This window comes from Mustela putorius, unplaced genomic scaffold (assembly GCF_011764305.1).
Source record: "Mustela putorius furo isolate JIRA1106 unplaced genomic scaffold, ASM1176430v1.1 tig00537227_pilon_pilon_pilon, whole genome shotgun sequence".
Classification (NCBI taxonomy): Eukaryota; Metazoa; Chordata; class Mammalia; order Carnivora; family Mustelidae; genus Mustela; species Mustela putorius.
In genome coordinates, this window is record NW_025422368.1 from 34,914,726 (window position 1) to 34,931,105 (window position 16,380).

Here is a 16,380-nt window from a genome sequence, read left to right on the forward strand (position 1 = left end):
TATCAAGCATTCGCAGAGATACTGGGGAATAACTGTGATGCAGTTTTCAGTGACAGGTAGGGCTTAGTTCTGCATCACAATGCTGCCCCAGCAACATAAATATGCACAGGGGTCTCATTATCTACATACTCCTTATCCAAGCAAGATTTAGTTGCAAGATTTAGTAAAATAAGGAAAGGACATTTGGATAGCCACACAAATCACTAACAAATGAGGATCTCTAGAATTTGATCAATTAAAAAAAAAAAACAAAGAGAAAATTAACAAGAATGATGACAAGAGGGACCAAGCAAAAGAGAATACTCTATTAAAGTATTATGAGAGGCAAGTCGGGAAATTGATGAACTCTTCAAATATTTTTGCACAATTGGTTCTCTTTATAATTGTGCTACAAAATAATCAAACATAGAATGAAAGATGTAGTATTTTTTTTTAAGATTCTATTTATTTATTTGACAGACAAAGATCACAAGTAGGCAGAGAGGCAGGCAGAGAGAAAGAAAGGGGAGGAAGCAGGCTCCCCGCTGAGCAGAAAGCCCAATGTGGGGCTTGATACCAGGATCCCGGGATCATGACCCAAGCTGAAGGCAGAGGTTTTAACCCACTGAGCCACCCAGGCACCCTGAAAGATGTGGTATTAAGGTATCTTTCATTTTCTTGGGAAAAATCCTCCCACAATCCCTTCCCCCATCATTTTGTTTATTAACATTTTCTTCTGAGATTTAGTGTACAATTGCAAGTAGAACCTAACCTTTATTTTAAAGGTTTATAATAAAATTATCTGTATATTTTTTATTATATTCTCATGATAAAAATCATACTCTAACTACTTGTGAAATTTTGATTCTCATTTTAATTGATTAACTTCAGATGATTCTAAGTCTAGGTCTTGACAAAGACCTAATAATTGTTATATATAGAAAATAAAGAATAGGGGCGCCTGGGTGGCTCAGTGGGTTAAGCCTCAGCCTTTGGCTCGGGTCATGATCCCAGGGTCCTGGGATAGAGTCCCGCATTGGGCTCTCTGCTCAGCAGGGAACCTGCTTCCCCCTCTCTCTCTGCCTGCCTTTCTGCCTGCTTGTGATTTCTCTCTCTGTGTCAAATGAATCAATAAAATATTTAAAAAAAGAAAAATAAAGAAAATAAAGAATAGAACAGCACCATCCAATAGAAATGTAATGCGACCCACTGTGTAATTAGGTAAAAGTCATTCTAATGGTATATTGTACTTACAATTATCCAAAATATAGCAATTTCAACATGTAATCAATATTAAAATTATTAACGAGATTTTTTTTTACTAAATCTCCAAAATCCAGTGTGTATTTGACATGGTACATCTCAATTTGAACTGCCACATTTCAAGTATCACATAGCTCAGGCATAGAAGAAAATGTACCAGTGTTTTTCAAAAATGCATATAAATCAGTTGTGCATGGGGATTAAGACTTGAGCTACTAGTTTCATAATTTTAAAATTTTAAAACTTTGGCACTTCAGTATTTTTAGCTGTTTTCATTTATGAAAGGTAAACTTTTTCTATATCTCTCACTTATGGCTTGAATACTTAAATAATTTTTTTCCTGTTTCTCTTTATATCTTTTGCTAGTTGCATTTCATTTCCTGCTTTAGCTCTTCTGGTTTTCTCAGAAAATTATTTCAATTTTTGACCATCCTTTTCACTGATTGCCTGGCAAACTTCCACTTCTGAGATCATTTTAAAGCAACCCTTGACCCTGCCAAATTAATTTCTTTCTACCCTTCCCTGTTTTCTCATGGATCAAGATCTTTTTTCTTATGTTATTAAAACCATATTGTTTTCCTATGAAACAAGCCGTTCTCTTAGACCTCTTTGTCTTTAAAAATACCCTCCCCCAGGGGACCCTTTAAGCTAGTGGACTCCGGTGTTGATTATCATTCCTTTTTCTCCTACTGGTTTCCTTCCTTCAGTCCTTCAGAATCATACATTTATAATGTATAAATATACAGTCACTTTCAACCAGATTGATAAATTTAAATTTTCAAATACTTAGTGCCTGTACATAAGTATCACATCAAGAGTTGCATTTTCAACCCAGTGATTTGATTTCTCCCTCACCTGCCATAAAGGCCTATTTGTCCTACATGCACTTGAGAATTCCCATTATGTCACCTTCATGCTGTCCCCTTTCAAAGAAGGGCTACTATTGCATTGTGTATCATAAACTTTGGGTAAGTGGTTCAAAGAAAACTGTGGAGCTTGCTCAAAAGATAATGTATCATTTTCTTAAAAACTAATTGCTCAATTTCACTTTTTTGATGTCCCTCAAATCCCTGAATTGGGACTTTAAGAGAGAAGAGAAGGGAGAAAAGAATTATCACTACATGTATGATCTAAATAATTTTGAAAATTTCCCTGAATAGTAGACAGCTGGTACTCATTATTATAAGAAATGACATAGTCAGAAACTGGCAGTTTGTTTAAACAATAGAACTGAACTGGGAGGTGGGGGGGGAGGAGGAAGTAACTGAGGTGGAGGAGGGACGTACCCAGGTAGCAACTTATGGAATATAACAACTTACCAAAGTGATCTGGTCGGATTCACAGATGTTGGAATCCAACTCCCTGAACATCTGCTCAAGAACCCTCACAGGCCACCCACAGAAAACAAGAGGATTTTTTTTTCTCCCTCCAGAGGTGGGAGTGAAGGACTGTGGATAATAGCTTCTTAGTACAGGAAGTAGAAAAATAAAATAGAGCAAACACTAGGATTTGGGGTGGAATGAATTAATGATAATTATATTTGATATGCATTATGGGTAAAAGTGGTGAACCGTACAAATCAAATGAGATTATTTTGGGGAGCTCATTATCTGTTTATATTCTGTCCTTCTATCTGTAGGGCTTGAGGAGACTTGGAAGACCCTCTGAAAATGTTAACATTCTACATAAGTGCACGTAGAGAACAAGGTAAGAAAGAAAAGAAGAAAGAGGTGGAGGAAAAGGAAGGGAGGGACAGAGGGAGGAATTTCAGTTAAGTGTATTTCATGTGTAAAAGAGGTTTCCTGGAGGGGGGGGAAAAGACAAAATATTGGTTAATTAATTAATTAATTAACTTAATTAAGTTATTAATTAAATAGCTTAATGTGATTAAGTTAAAAATATATTTATTGAGTATCTGCTGGGTACAAACTAGTGCTTGGTGCTAAGGAGTATCACCAGATGAGCAGGGTCATTAGAGCTCTGCAGAAGACATAACCAAACCCTCCTTCCCACCACCACATGCCCGCAGAAGATGGTCCAGTTTTTACCCCATCACAAGGCAGGAATCCACACCCTACACCAGTGCAGGACTCCTTCTGAGGCCAATCTGGAGGAGCCTCTGAAGGTAAGGATTCCAGAATTTATCCAGGGTTTTCAGGCTTGACCTTAATCTTGAGTTGTTGTAAACTCATCAATGAGTTTCAAAAACACTATAAAAAAAAGTGAAAGGACAACACAGAGTGGAAAAAAATTTGCAAATCATGTACCTAGAATCTAGATATCTAGATCTAGAGTATCTAAAACCTCTTATCTAGATGTTTATCTTGGTCTATAATATCTAGACAATATAAAGACCCCTTACAACTCAATCTTACAAAAACAAATAGCCCAATTAAAATATTGGCAGAGTCCTTGAACAGACATTTCTCCAAAGATGTACAAATGGCTGCTAAGCACATGAGAAGATGCTTGACAACATTAGTCATCAAGAAAATGGGAATCAAAACCACAGTGAGATGTTATTTCAATCCACCAGGATAGCTCAATTCTGGAGCCCAGCTTGTTAATTCTGCATTTGTCTCCTCATGGCTATTTATTATGTGGCTAAAAGATACAATGAAGTAAATTGCAAAATTAACAAAGAGAAGGGGAAAAGAAACCCAGGACTGGGACCCAAAAAGAAACACAGCCTCTGGCCCTTCCCCAGGACTCACTCTGTCTTCACTACCCTCAAATGGGCTAGATAGGAGCTCCAGCGAATGATGCAAATCAGAACTAGATGTTTAGGGAGAATGTACAAAGCACTATTTTTGTCTCGGTGAATTTCTTATATCAGTCACTCTCTTCCCCCAAGAAAGTAGGGTTACGGGAAACCCTACTGTCTGGGGCTGAAGAAAGGAACCATATGGTCAGAAGGAAGACCAGAGAACCCAGGAATGGGCACCAGTTGCTGGCTGTCAGCTACTCAATGAATTGCTCAAGCTTTCATGTCTTCGTTTTCCAGTTTTCAAATGATGGTAACATTACCTATGTCACACTGTCACCTTGATGATTAAATGAGATAAGATACCCAAACATTCTGGAAACTTTTAACACAAAGGTTAATTAATATTTATAAAATTAAGAGAGAGGTACCTGGACAGGTGAGAGGATAGATTTCTAAGCAATTAGGGGAGTGAACCAGAGAGACAAAACCTCAAAGGAAGCCTCTGGAGCTAGAGAAAGAACAACACTCAGAAAGCCGGAAAGACCCATCCAAGCCAACGATGGCAACTACCCAAATAACTAGATTCTGCTCTTAACTTGTGAACTTGGGGTTATATTTTTATAATCTTATTGGGCCTACATGCTGCCGGTGATAGAAAGAAAACCAAAGAACACCAGAGGACAGCCTGAACTCCACAGCTGTCAAGGGTTTTAGAGACAAGGAGTGTTGTGTTCCGGAAGCCGTAACTATGGGAGGAACAGAGCTGGCCGCTTACAGCCATCTGGCTACAGTTCTACCACACCCTCATCTCCATCCTGTCTGAAACCGCACCCCTGGGGCCTGCCTGAAGCTGGACCAGAGTCCATATAAATTCGGGGGTAGATCACCTTTTCATAGAGAATCCCCCAGGGAGGCTGTGTTTCTTTTTGGGTCCCAGTCCTGGGTTTCTTTTCCCCTTCTCTTTATTAATTTTGCAATTTACTTCATTGTATCTTTTAGCCACATAATAAATAGCCATGAGGAGACAAATGCAGAATTAACAAGCTGGGCTCCAGAATTGAGCTATCCTGGTGGATTGAAATAACATCTCACTGTGGTTTTGATTCCCATTTTCTTGATGACTAATGTTGTCAAGCATCTTCTCATGTGCTTAGCAGCCATTTGTACATCTTTGGAGAAATGTCTGTTCAAGGACTCAGCCAATATTTTAATTGGGCTATTTGTTTTTGTAAGATTGAGTTGTAAGGGGTCTTTATATTGTCTAGATATTATAGATCAAGATAAACATCTAGATAAGATGTTTTAGATACTCTAGATCTAGATATCTAGATTCTAGGTACATGATTTGCAAATTTTTTTCCACTCTGTGTTGTCCTTTCACTTTTTTTATAGTGTTTTTGAAGCACTATTGAAGCTTTTGAAGCACAAAATATTTGAATTTTGACAGAGACTCATTTATCTTTTACTTCTTTCGTGGCTCATGCTTTTGTTGTCAATAAATAAGATTCTGTTGCCAAATTCAAAATCAGGAAGACTTACTCCTGTGTTTTCTTCTAAGAGTTTTATAGTCTTACCTCTTACACTTACGTCTTTGATCTCTTTTGAGTCGATTTTTGTACATGGTGTGATATAGGAGTCCAGCTACATTCTTTTGCCTGTGGATATCTGGTTGTCTCACTACCATTTTTCAGAAAGACTGTTCTTTTCCCTAGTGAAGGGTCATGGCACTCTTGTCAAAAATTGGTTAACACATGGATTTATTTCTGGACTTTAAGTTCTATCCCACTGATTTACATGTCTACGACTATGCCACACTGTCTTGATTGCTGTTGCTTTATAATAAGTTTTAAAATCAAGAACCATGAGTCCCCCAACTTTGTTTGTTTTGTTTTGCTTTGTTTTCAGGACTGTTTATTTATTCTGGTTGTATGAATTTTAGAATCAGCTTGTCTAAGAAGCAAGCGGGAATTCTGATGAGAATTACATTGAATCTGGAGAGTACTACCATCTTAACAATAACAGGTTTTCTGATCCTTGGGGCCAGCTGAGCCACAGTGAGTTAAGCATCTGTCTTGGCCTCAGGTCATAATCCCCAGGGTCATGGGACTGAGCCCTGTGTAGGACTCCCTGCCCAATGGGGAGTCTGCTTAACCCTCTCACTCTGCCCCTCCCCTCGATTCATGTGCTCTCTCTCTCTCTCTCAGTAGGTTAAATAAAATCTTTTTTTTTTTTTTTTTTTAGTTTTCTAATCTGTAAACATGGAATGATTCTATTTATTTAGAGCTTAATTAATTTATTTCAACAACACTTTGTAGTTTTCAGAGTATAAATTTTGCACTTCTTTTGTTGAATTTATTTCTAAGTCTTTCATTCTTTTTGATACTATTATAAATAGAATTGCTTTCTTAATTTTGTTTTCAGAGTGTTCATTGCAGGTATATTCTGCAACTAGCTGAACTTATTTTTAATCGTTTTTGTGAATTCCTTGGGATTATTTATATATAAGATCATGTCATCTAAAAATACTTTTATTTCTTCCTTTCCAATCTGCATGACTTTTTATTTCTTTTTGTTGCCAAACTGCTCTGGCTAGATCCTCTAATAAGATGTTGAATAGAAGTGGTGAGGGCAACTTCTTTGTCTTGTTGCTGATGTTTGCTGATGTTTTGTATCTATTCTTCTTACATTAAGGATGATGTTAGCTTTAAGTTTTTCATAGATGCTCTCTACCAAGTTGAGGCAGTTCCGTTCCATTCCTAATTTGTTAGTGTTTTTATCATGAAAGGGTGTTAGATTTGCTGAATGCTTTTTCTACATCTATAAAAATGCTCATGGGGTTTTGGTTTCTTTTTATTCTGGTGTATTACATTATACCAGTAGACCTACCGAAATCTTAAGCTCACAAGAGACCATGAGCACAAATCAACTCATCGCCTCCTGAATTCCTGAGCCCCAGAAACCGTGCAAGATAATAAATTCTTATTCTTTCTTAAGCCACAAAATTTTAGAATAATTCATTATGCAGGAATAGATAATTAATACAGCATTTTTATCACTGTTTTATAAATAAAGAAACAGGTTTGAAGTATTTATCTGCTTCTTAAACCCACCCTGGCTTAAAGACTTGGAAGTGGAAGTGATTTGAACGAGGCCTTCGGCTTCAAATAGATTTTCCTCCATAAAGATCTACTCTGATGATTCAGTCCCCCGTTACTGCAAATTGTCGTCTCTGGTTGGCAAGCCCATCTCATGTGGCTGGGCAAGTAGTTCACTGCATAGGGGCAACTGACTGAAGGGGCAGAGGAGGACTGGTATTCAGCCTGAGTTTTTCCTACCAAGTTTTGTGCCCTGGCTCAGGGCTGAGTCTACCCAGATGAAATGACCCTTTTTCAAATGTGCCCAGAAGCACAGTCTGATGGTGAAGCCATATGCCCAGAGGGTTGAGAGCCCCATAGAAGTACTTTTCTAATTTGTGCAAAGGCACTATGGGCACAATTGGGTTGTTCCAAAAAATTATATAACTGGAAAAAAGTTCAGATTTCCCTGTTTACTAGTTTAACATGCCAATTAGGCAACATTGGTCGATGGGACTAGTCCTGGACAAATTTTTAAATCTCTGACCCAATTTGTTCTTACCACCCTCTTACCTCCCACCCTCTAATACCTCTTCCCTAGAACCTTGCTTTCAGGAAGATGAGCAAGAAAAAGACCTCACAGTATTTGAGTGTCTCCTTTATGCCAGTACATGACCGCTCACCTTCCATACTCATTGCCATTTAATGTCAATAATTCTGAGAGGAAGATATTATTATCCCCATTTTACAGATAAGGAAACCCACTGAGAGAAGTAAAATGATTTGTCCGAGTCCCACAGATAGTAAATGGTGAGACTGAAGTCAAAACTCAAGCTCATCTGATTCCAGAAACCATGTTCCAGCCACCACCCCTTTCTTACATATCTAAAGGCGCTCTCTTGCCGGGAACATCAGCATTCTCACAGAGAACAAATAACATTCAGAGCAATCACATTCAAGACCCTAAAACATGAGATTACGGTAGGCGTTAGGAAGTACCAGCACTCTCCAACATATGACATAGGTCACCCCATTGACTGAAAGGGAGCCCTACTGACCAGTCTCCACAGCTTAATCAGACAATCCCCTGAAGTCCACATCCTGGATCTCAGAGGCTGGTGTACTCCTTAACTCTGAAGCTGGAAAGATCTACTGATATGGGATGTCAGATGTTCATTCTTTCCTTCAACCGATACTTATGGAGTGTTTACTACGTACCACAGTTACAGCAGTAACCAAGGTAGATACGTTCCCTGACCTCATGGAGCTTAGAAGATAATGGGACTTCTTCCTCTTTATCTGCCCCTTCCCATTTTCACACACACACACAGCAGAGTAGGAGAGACACTATACACTTAGCTCTCCTCATAACCACTACAGTGGAAGGCTCCACTGACTGAGACAGAGATGGTGGTTGAAAAATAAAGTATAGCTGAGAAAGCTGAGGTGATGCTTCCAAGAAACCTTCCTTTTATCTTCTCAAGGGAACAATAACAGCACACACACACACACACACACACACACACACAGATGCCTCTAAGCAGCCATTCATGGCGCCACAGGAAGAGGCCCAGACTATACTCCCTCTGATCTGAGGGCGAAGAGAGCTGCGTGACCCGGAACGAACACTGAGGAGAAACGACCTTCAGGGAAAGCTGGTTTCAGAGTCAGGAGTGTTAGCTTGTTATTGCTGAGATTCAACCAGAGAATTCAGAAGGTGGCAGAGTTTGGGTTCACTTCAGAACGTGTAGAAAGAATTGACTGGCCACCCAAAACCTTATCTGAACCTAAAATGTCTGCAAAATTGGACAACAACATTCAAAGAAACAACCTTTTCCTTGCAGGCCAAGACTCCTTCTGGACCAGTTGTAACTGAGTGAATATAGAAGCCAAGAAAATTAAACGGAATTTTTGGAACTTGATCCTGGGTGTGCTGCAAGCTGAAGACAGAGATATTTGGGTTTATGAAAGTGGGGTGTAGGCTTGTTTGTCTTAGGGTCCGTCCCATCCTCCAGAACCCTGGCCAAGGTCCTAGAGTCAGGCTGGCTTCCAGGCTCCGTGCAAAGATCAAAGTTCAAGCTGATCAGTCCCAAAACTTCTCCATTGACAATCTATTTTATGGAGAGTATTTGCTGACAATACCCTTGTAAGAAGGAAGAGGTTCAAACACTCCAAACACCAGAAAAACTGGTTCAAAAAATGGAATTTGACACCATGTCAAGGAAAAAGATGCATGAGCACTGATAAGATAGCAACATGGTCCATCTCAAGGGGCCCCGTGCAAAGCAAGGAAAAGGCTAGTATGCAGGGATCCAGAACCTGCCTCTCCCATCAGCCAGACCAGCTCAGTTTTCCCTCATCCTAAACTGGGGCTCTGGAAAAGATTTAGTTTGGATGAATAGAGTACAAGTAGAGAAGACAGACAGATGGATGGATCAAATATATAAAACATGAAAACCCCAGTGATGTAGAATGAATGCTGCATTCGGAGTTAGGAGATTGCCCTAGCCCAGAGCGATGCTGGGTCCCTGTGTAGTCTTAGGCAAGATCATAACTTGTAAACCTTGGGGTTGTATCAACTGGTTAGTGCCCAGTGTGGGCTAAAAGTTCTCTAGGGACCGTTATCCCCAATAAAAATTGACTCTCCAGTTGCAAGGATTTGCTAGACAAAGCTTCCAGCTGCCTTAATGACAAGAGCATGAACCCTACCTTGGTCTCTTTCTCTTGAGAAGATGGTGTTTCACATGGAGATAAATCTGAGAAATGGTAAGTCATCTCTATTCTTAGAAGACCCTTGTAACTGAGCACAGAACACAATTTAGAGATGAAATGAACACTATATGCCATGCCCTGGGCCATAATAATAACCCGGCACTCATAGTAATAAAAGCATGCTGTTACTGAGGACTCCCAGGGGTCAGACCTGGGGCCCAGCATTTTATAAACATTAACTCTTTTAATCCCCACCACTTAGAACTATTATGGTTCCTGGGGTGCCTGGAGGGCTCGGTCAGTTAAGCGTCCAACTCTTAATTTCAGCTCAGGTCACAGGGGTTGTGGGATCAACTCCTGTGTCCAGCTCCACACTTTTCAGGGAATCTGCTTGAGGTTCTTTCCTTCTCCCTCTCCCTCCGCCCCTCCCCACTGTGCACACTCTCTTCCTCTCTCTCTAAAATAAATAAATATTTTTTTTAAAAAACTATTATCATTCCCATTTTAAGATGAGGAAACTAAGTCTCAACAAGGGAAAGAGATTCCTCCCACATCACATTGTTGCTCAAATAGCAGAAACAGACGTCAGTGCCGGGCAGTCTAGGGTCACCGCTCCTGATCACTCTGCTGTTCGAAGTGGAGACCAAGATGGTGGCCCCATGGAGCTTTGGAGACTCATCGAGGGAGGGAAGAGAAGTTGTAAAAGCCATGAAATACATTGCCTAGCAGATACGTGGGTATTCCATACAATTCTGGGGGGTGTCTCACAGATACTTTAGAGTAGGCTGGCCAACAAAGCAGTAAGAGAGAGAGCCTGAACAGTGGTTCTCAAAAAAAAAAAAAAAAGAAGAAGAAGAAGAAAGAAAAGATGAAATCAGGTCAGTGACCATTGGCAGCATGAAGAAAAGATAAATGGGGAGGTCCCTACAGACAGGGTGAGGGAAGCGTTTTGGTGAAGGAAGACTGCCAGAAATTCATGCCGAGTGTCCAAGAGCCTGGCTCCATTGCTGAATGGTTCTGGGACTGTTCGAATGGGTCTTGTACACCACTGCCTTCCTGGTTTAGGACTGAAAAAGGGTCTTTCAGGGTCAAGTGTGCTGAGAGGGCTCTGCCTCCAGCCACCAACATAGATTTTGTCCGTATTTGTGCTGATTTCTTCAGGAAGGGGTGAAAATGAAGAGACATGAGCTATCATTTAATACATGCCCCCCATGACATTGAACTAAATCTCCCAGCTGTTCCCCTTTCCCATTGCCCCACAGCCTTTGCCTTCTAGCCCAGGATCTCCAAAATCCCAGTCTTTCCCTCCACTCCCCAGTCTACACCTGGGCTTACAAGCTCCACACAGCTTACTTCTTTGGAAAAACGTTCACATCACCATTCTTTCTATCCCAAGCAACAATGAAGCTTCACTGTCCCTCAGAAAGGGTCCAGAAAGGCTAGTCTGCAGGACAGAGACAAAGGGGCCATTGTGATGGAGAGGCACCCCAGGACTGAAACCAACTAGGAGCAGATGGCACACGATTCCTGCCACACATGGACTCAAGTAATACTTGTTGGAAGGAAGGGAGGGAGGCAAGGAAGAAGGGAGAGAAGAAGGAAAAGAAACTTGGATTGATAGTTGCAAGTTTTGTGAAGATTTAGAAACCTCCAGACCCTATTCAGGGCCTGCCAGCAGCCAGTGAATTTTATTTTATAAAATGAATCCATGGGGTGCCTGGATGGCTCAGTGGGTTAAGCCTCTGCCTTCAGCTCAGATCATGATCTCAGGGTCCTGGGATCGAGCCCCGCATCGGGCTCTCTGCTCAGCAGGAGCCTGCTTCCCCCCACCCCCCACCCCTGCCTGCCTCTCTGCCTGCTTGTGATCTCTGTCTGTCAAATAAATAAAATCTTTTTTTAAAAAATAAAAAAATAAAATGAATTCAATAATGCACTTCTGTTCATGACCTTGATGGCCGCTCTGTGCATAAATCATGTCCATATCAGTCTGCCTCCCGTACTAAAATATAAGCTACTAAAGACTAATGTGCTGAAACATGTTCTGTTTCCATTTGCCTCTCCTCTCTCCACCCTGCCCTTGGGAGTCTGAGCTCTACCCAGGCTCCCTTGCATTTTGACTTCCAGCGAACTGGCTTGTAAGCCCAGGTGTAGACTGGGGAGTGGAGGGAAAGACTGGGATTCTGGAGATCCTGTACCTCGTCTGGGAGGTACAGACGAAAAACTAGAGGACAGGAAGAGAGAATGGTCCGGGAATTTATTGCTACCTGCTAAGCTGTGTTTGAGCAGTGGCTGTGTTGTTCTACCAAACACCACAACTCCTGGGAAACGGCCCTTCTCCAAAAGCCACAGCCCTCTCCAGGGCTAACAGCCTATCTTTGCCATCACACCTTCAGACTGAGAGGTGGTGTGGGTCTTTCACCATGTTCATGTCCAACCTCCACATTGCATCATTCCTTCCTGCTGCTCTACACCATACCCCACAGCTGTGTAAATTGTCCTTTCATTAAACTCCCATTCACATTTTTATTCATTACGGCTCAGTCCCTTAGTATGGAGCTGATGCTGTGCTGGGCACACCCATCATCGTGGTGCTGGAAGTGAGCCCTGTTCCACCTCTCTCTCTCCTTCCTGCTGGTGCCTTGGAACCCCAGCCCCTGCCCTACAGGGGCAATGTCTGCCTGATTCTTTTTCCTTTATTAAAATTCTATTGGAGGGGATTACTAGATCTCTGGGTTTGGGCTTAGAAATCGCTCTCTCAAGGTAAATATATCTTCTGGGAGGAGCACATGCTTATCTTGATCGTTAAGGAAGTGAATAAGCTTATCGGAATTACTGGGGAAAGTGGATAAATATAACATATTTCGAGACTCTGATTTATTAGCCAGTATTTAAGGGTTATCACTTACGTGACTCCCTAAAGACACAGAATAGCAGATGTTGCTTTCCATGGGGACAAAGGAAGGGAGAGTTTGGTCATGGCATGCTAAGGAGGATGCTGAGGGTGGGTGACTAGAGGGGTGCGAGGCCGTGGAGAACAAGGGAAGGGGATCGTGTCCAAAGATAGGGAAGGACCCTGAAAAGAAACTGCGTTCATTCACATATTTGTACAGGGCTGGGCTGGCCCCACCTATATCCTTCCTCCTTCTCTCCACCCATAACTGCTCTCCTTGAACTGCTACTTCCTCCTCCTCCTCCTCCTCCTCCTCTTTCCCTCCTGTGTCCTTGGGCTCCACTCATACATTGCCTAGTTATAGAGCAAATTCATGTTCATGATTGCCAAAAAGATCCCAGGTACCCCTCATGTACCATCTCAACAGCTGAGGGACTGAGGAAAGTAGGGAATCTGAGCAAGTGTTTCCGTAAGGGCCCCGACATTCATGGCTCTGCCTGGAATGAGTGAGTGTTACATTGATAAAACATCAATAGGCAGGATTCGTCCATCCAACAGGCCAAGAACATCCAGTCATCCATGCTGGTGTTCTCAAGATACCCGGGGGCTAGCGTGTTGGCAAACAGGGAGACCTCTCCCTTCCTCAGCATTTAAGTAATGCCAGAGCTAATCTTACCACACAGGGATGGGCGTTACCGACCCTCTGGATGGGCCCCTACAGCTGTGTGATTCTCTGAGACACAGGCCTCTTGGTTATCAAGGAGAGGAGAAGGGCAAAGACATGTTACCTCTCTGATCACATGTACAGTCCTGGGCTTTTGCCCATGGGATTTGTAGCAGAGGCTATAGTATCTACTGCAGTATCTTTTTTACCTTGTCAACTGAAGAAATGACAACATTTCCCAGCCTCCACTAAGTTCTGGTCAATGTGTTATTAGCAGAGGCGATGTGTGGCAACTTCCAAAAAATCTCTTTATGAGTTGTCAGGTGCTACTTTCCCTCTTTCTTAATTGCCCTTCCTTTCCTTCTGTTATTTAGAGTGTGGATGTGATGGCCAGGGCTTGTGAAACCACTCAAGACCCTGAGATGGGAGACAGAGGCAGAGGATAACAGAATATCAAGACCGAAGTCAGAGTTCTTGACTGCACATGACTGTACCAACCCTGGACTGCTTACCTCTAGACTTCTTAAATTTAAAGGAAAATAAATTTATATTTTGTTTAAAACACTCTAATTTTGGTTTCTTTGTTATATATCACCTTATCTGATTCTAATTGATAAAGCATCTCTCCGGGCTTTAGGTATAACACCAAAGCTATCTTGAATAAATTCCAGTCCAGAAATTCCGTTGTCACCTCCTTAATTTCTCTAGAGGTGACCAAATATGGAACTCACTTTCGCTTTCTTTCTAGGGAAATAAAGAAGACAATATTCCCATGGTCCCTGAAGATATCCATCTCCTGGTCTGCATGACAAAGCAGAAAATGGAATAGCATCTAGCTTCCCATCCAGACCAAATTCTGGTTCCCAGGTTTGCCAAGAACAGCTATCCCACAGTCTAATCTATGAAACAGACACATGAAACCCATCCACATTTTGGGTCACAATTGAGATCTGTAATGATTCCATGTCTCCAGATGACTTAGTGATCCTTAGATAAAAAGAGGCTTAGGAAATAAAAATGCATCCTTGTCCTCAGCTGGAAAACAACACTCCATGAGTCAGATCTGACAGCAGGACTGAGGGGCAGAAGGGTGCATCAGGCCATTTCAGGAAGTAGTTAACAGTAGGGGGAAGTGGTGAGCAATGAGAAAGAAGGGTGGGGAATGGTGGGCTGCCAGGGAGCAGACACAGAGTTCCCCATCACTCTTTCCTCCAGTTGTGCCAACCATGCAGTGTGTTTTGGTCCCTTCGTGATCTTGCCTTGATGAAGCTCTTTTCTCCTCACTCTTCACCTTCTCCACTACCATCATGCCTGCCCTAAACATAAACTCTAAATCATTCCCTGAAGAAACTGTGCTTTCCCACTACTACAGGCATCTGTTCATGCTACTCTGGGTGTTTAGAAAGCTCTTAACCCTCTACCAGTTGGAATGACACCTCCTCGGTAAAGCCTTAGATTTCCTCAGGCCAAGTTAGAACATTTTTGCCCTGTGCTTTCAGAACACTTTTATAGAGTCATATGAACTTCTAGTTTAGGGATAAACAAAGGGCTGTATCATATGTACATTTAACTTGTATGGATATAACTGCACATGTTCAGTAAACAAAAAAAGGGAGAAGGAGGACAAAACAAAGAGAAAGAGAAAGACATATTTTTATTCCTGACATCTTACAAAATATAGCTTCATAATTTTTTTTTAATTAAAAAAAAAAGGAACCTCTTGCTAAAATGCAAAGAAAAAATGAAGGAAGTTTCTGGGGTTTGATTTTAGGGATTTTTGAGGGGTGATTTTCTTGACTATTTGTCATTTCACTTTATATGCTGACTTTGGACTAAATCTCTGAATGGGGGGCTCCTGGGTTGCTCAGTGGGTTAAGCCTCTTCCTTCGGCTCAGGTCATGATCTCAGGGTCCTGTGATAGAGCCCCACATTGGATTCTCCGCTCAGCAGGGAGCCTGCTTCCCCCCACACCCTGCCTGCCTCTCTGCCTTATGATCTCTGTCAAATAAACAAAATCTTTAAAAATAATAATAATAAAATAAAATAAATAAAATAATGGGACCTGAATGGGACCTGACTCTTCCACATAGCATCACATGGTGACTTCTTTAATTGTCCTAGACAGACTGTTCCAGGCAGGCTATATGCTTCTGAGAGACAGCAACCTGTGCCATTCATTTTGGGGTTTTCTGGGCCTAGCACAGTGTCTAGCAGACAGCTAGTGCTCAATAAACATTGGTTGAAAGAAAAGTCGAATGGTTCCAGCATTTCCCATTGGCTACAACCCAATTAGAATCTGAGGGAAACTGTCTCATCCCACTCACCTCTACAACACCCTCTTCAAACTGTCATCTGATCCCCTCTTTGAAGAGATCTATACATAAGCTAGTCACTTTGCAAAGCAGCAAACTTATGTCTAACAAAGTCCAATCATTAAGAAAGTAGGACTGCGGCACCATGAGTGACAAGGGGAGTTTAATTATGAATTCTACGTTGCCACCACCAATAAACTTAGCCATAGGAGGACTCAGAAACCTTTCATTATGGAACTAACCAACACTGACTTTCTGCTATTAGAGTTAGAAACTGAAGGTCCATTTCACTCTTGACAATGATCCTGAGAACTGTCTTTAATATCTCAGTTATCCAGAGACCAGCGTTCCGGGTTGTTCAAAATAGCAGGGAACCTGGAAGTAACAGTGGAGTGAAACAATGAGAAAAAAAGTTTCAGTGGAGAAATCAACTTTTGATCGCCCATCATAATAGACCAGAGAGATGGGGACCTGAAAGTGACAGCTGATTTGGCTGAACCAAAAAGAAAATGAGCTCCCATTGTTGCTGGTGCAGAAGACACATGTACATTGTTGGTAAGGAGAGGAATAAGCCTGTCATAAAGTATTGGTTGGTTGGTTGTTTCAACTTCTTTCTCCTTGTTTCCCCCCCCTCTCCTTGATTTTACAGAAAGCCAAAAATCCTTGTTTTATATTCATCCATTAATTCAAGAACTTTTTTTAAATATCTGCTCTGTGTCAGACACTCTGCAGTCTTACAGGTACAGAAGTAATAGGAGATTGTACAATATGGTGGGGTA

The 16,380-nt window shown here is 41.5% G+C and overlaps 1 long non-coding RNA gene across 1 annotated transcript; it reads left to right on the forward strand.

Moving 5' to 3' along the window:
* Positions 1–2,542: 2,542 nt before the first annotated feature.
* On the forward strand, positions 2,543–10,069 carry LOC101684338. Its single transcript, XR_006604677.1, has 3 exons — positions 2,543–2,676; positions 2,882–2,949; positions 8,868–10,069. It is a non-coding gene; the product is annotated as an uncharacterized LOC101684338 (long non-coding RNA).
* Positions 10,070–16,380: the final 6,311 nt, after the last annotated feature.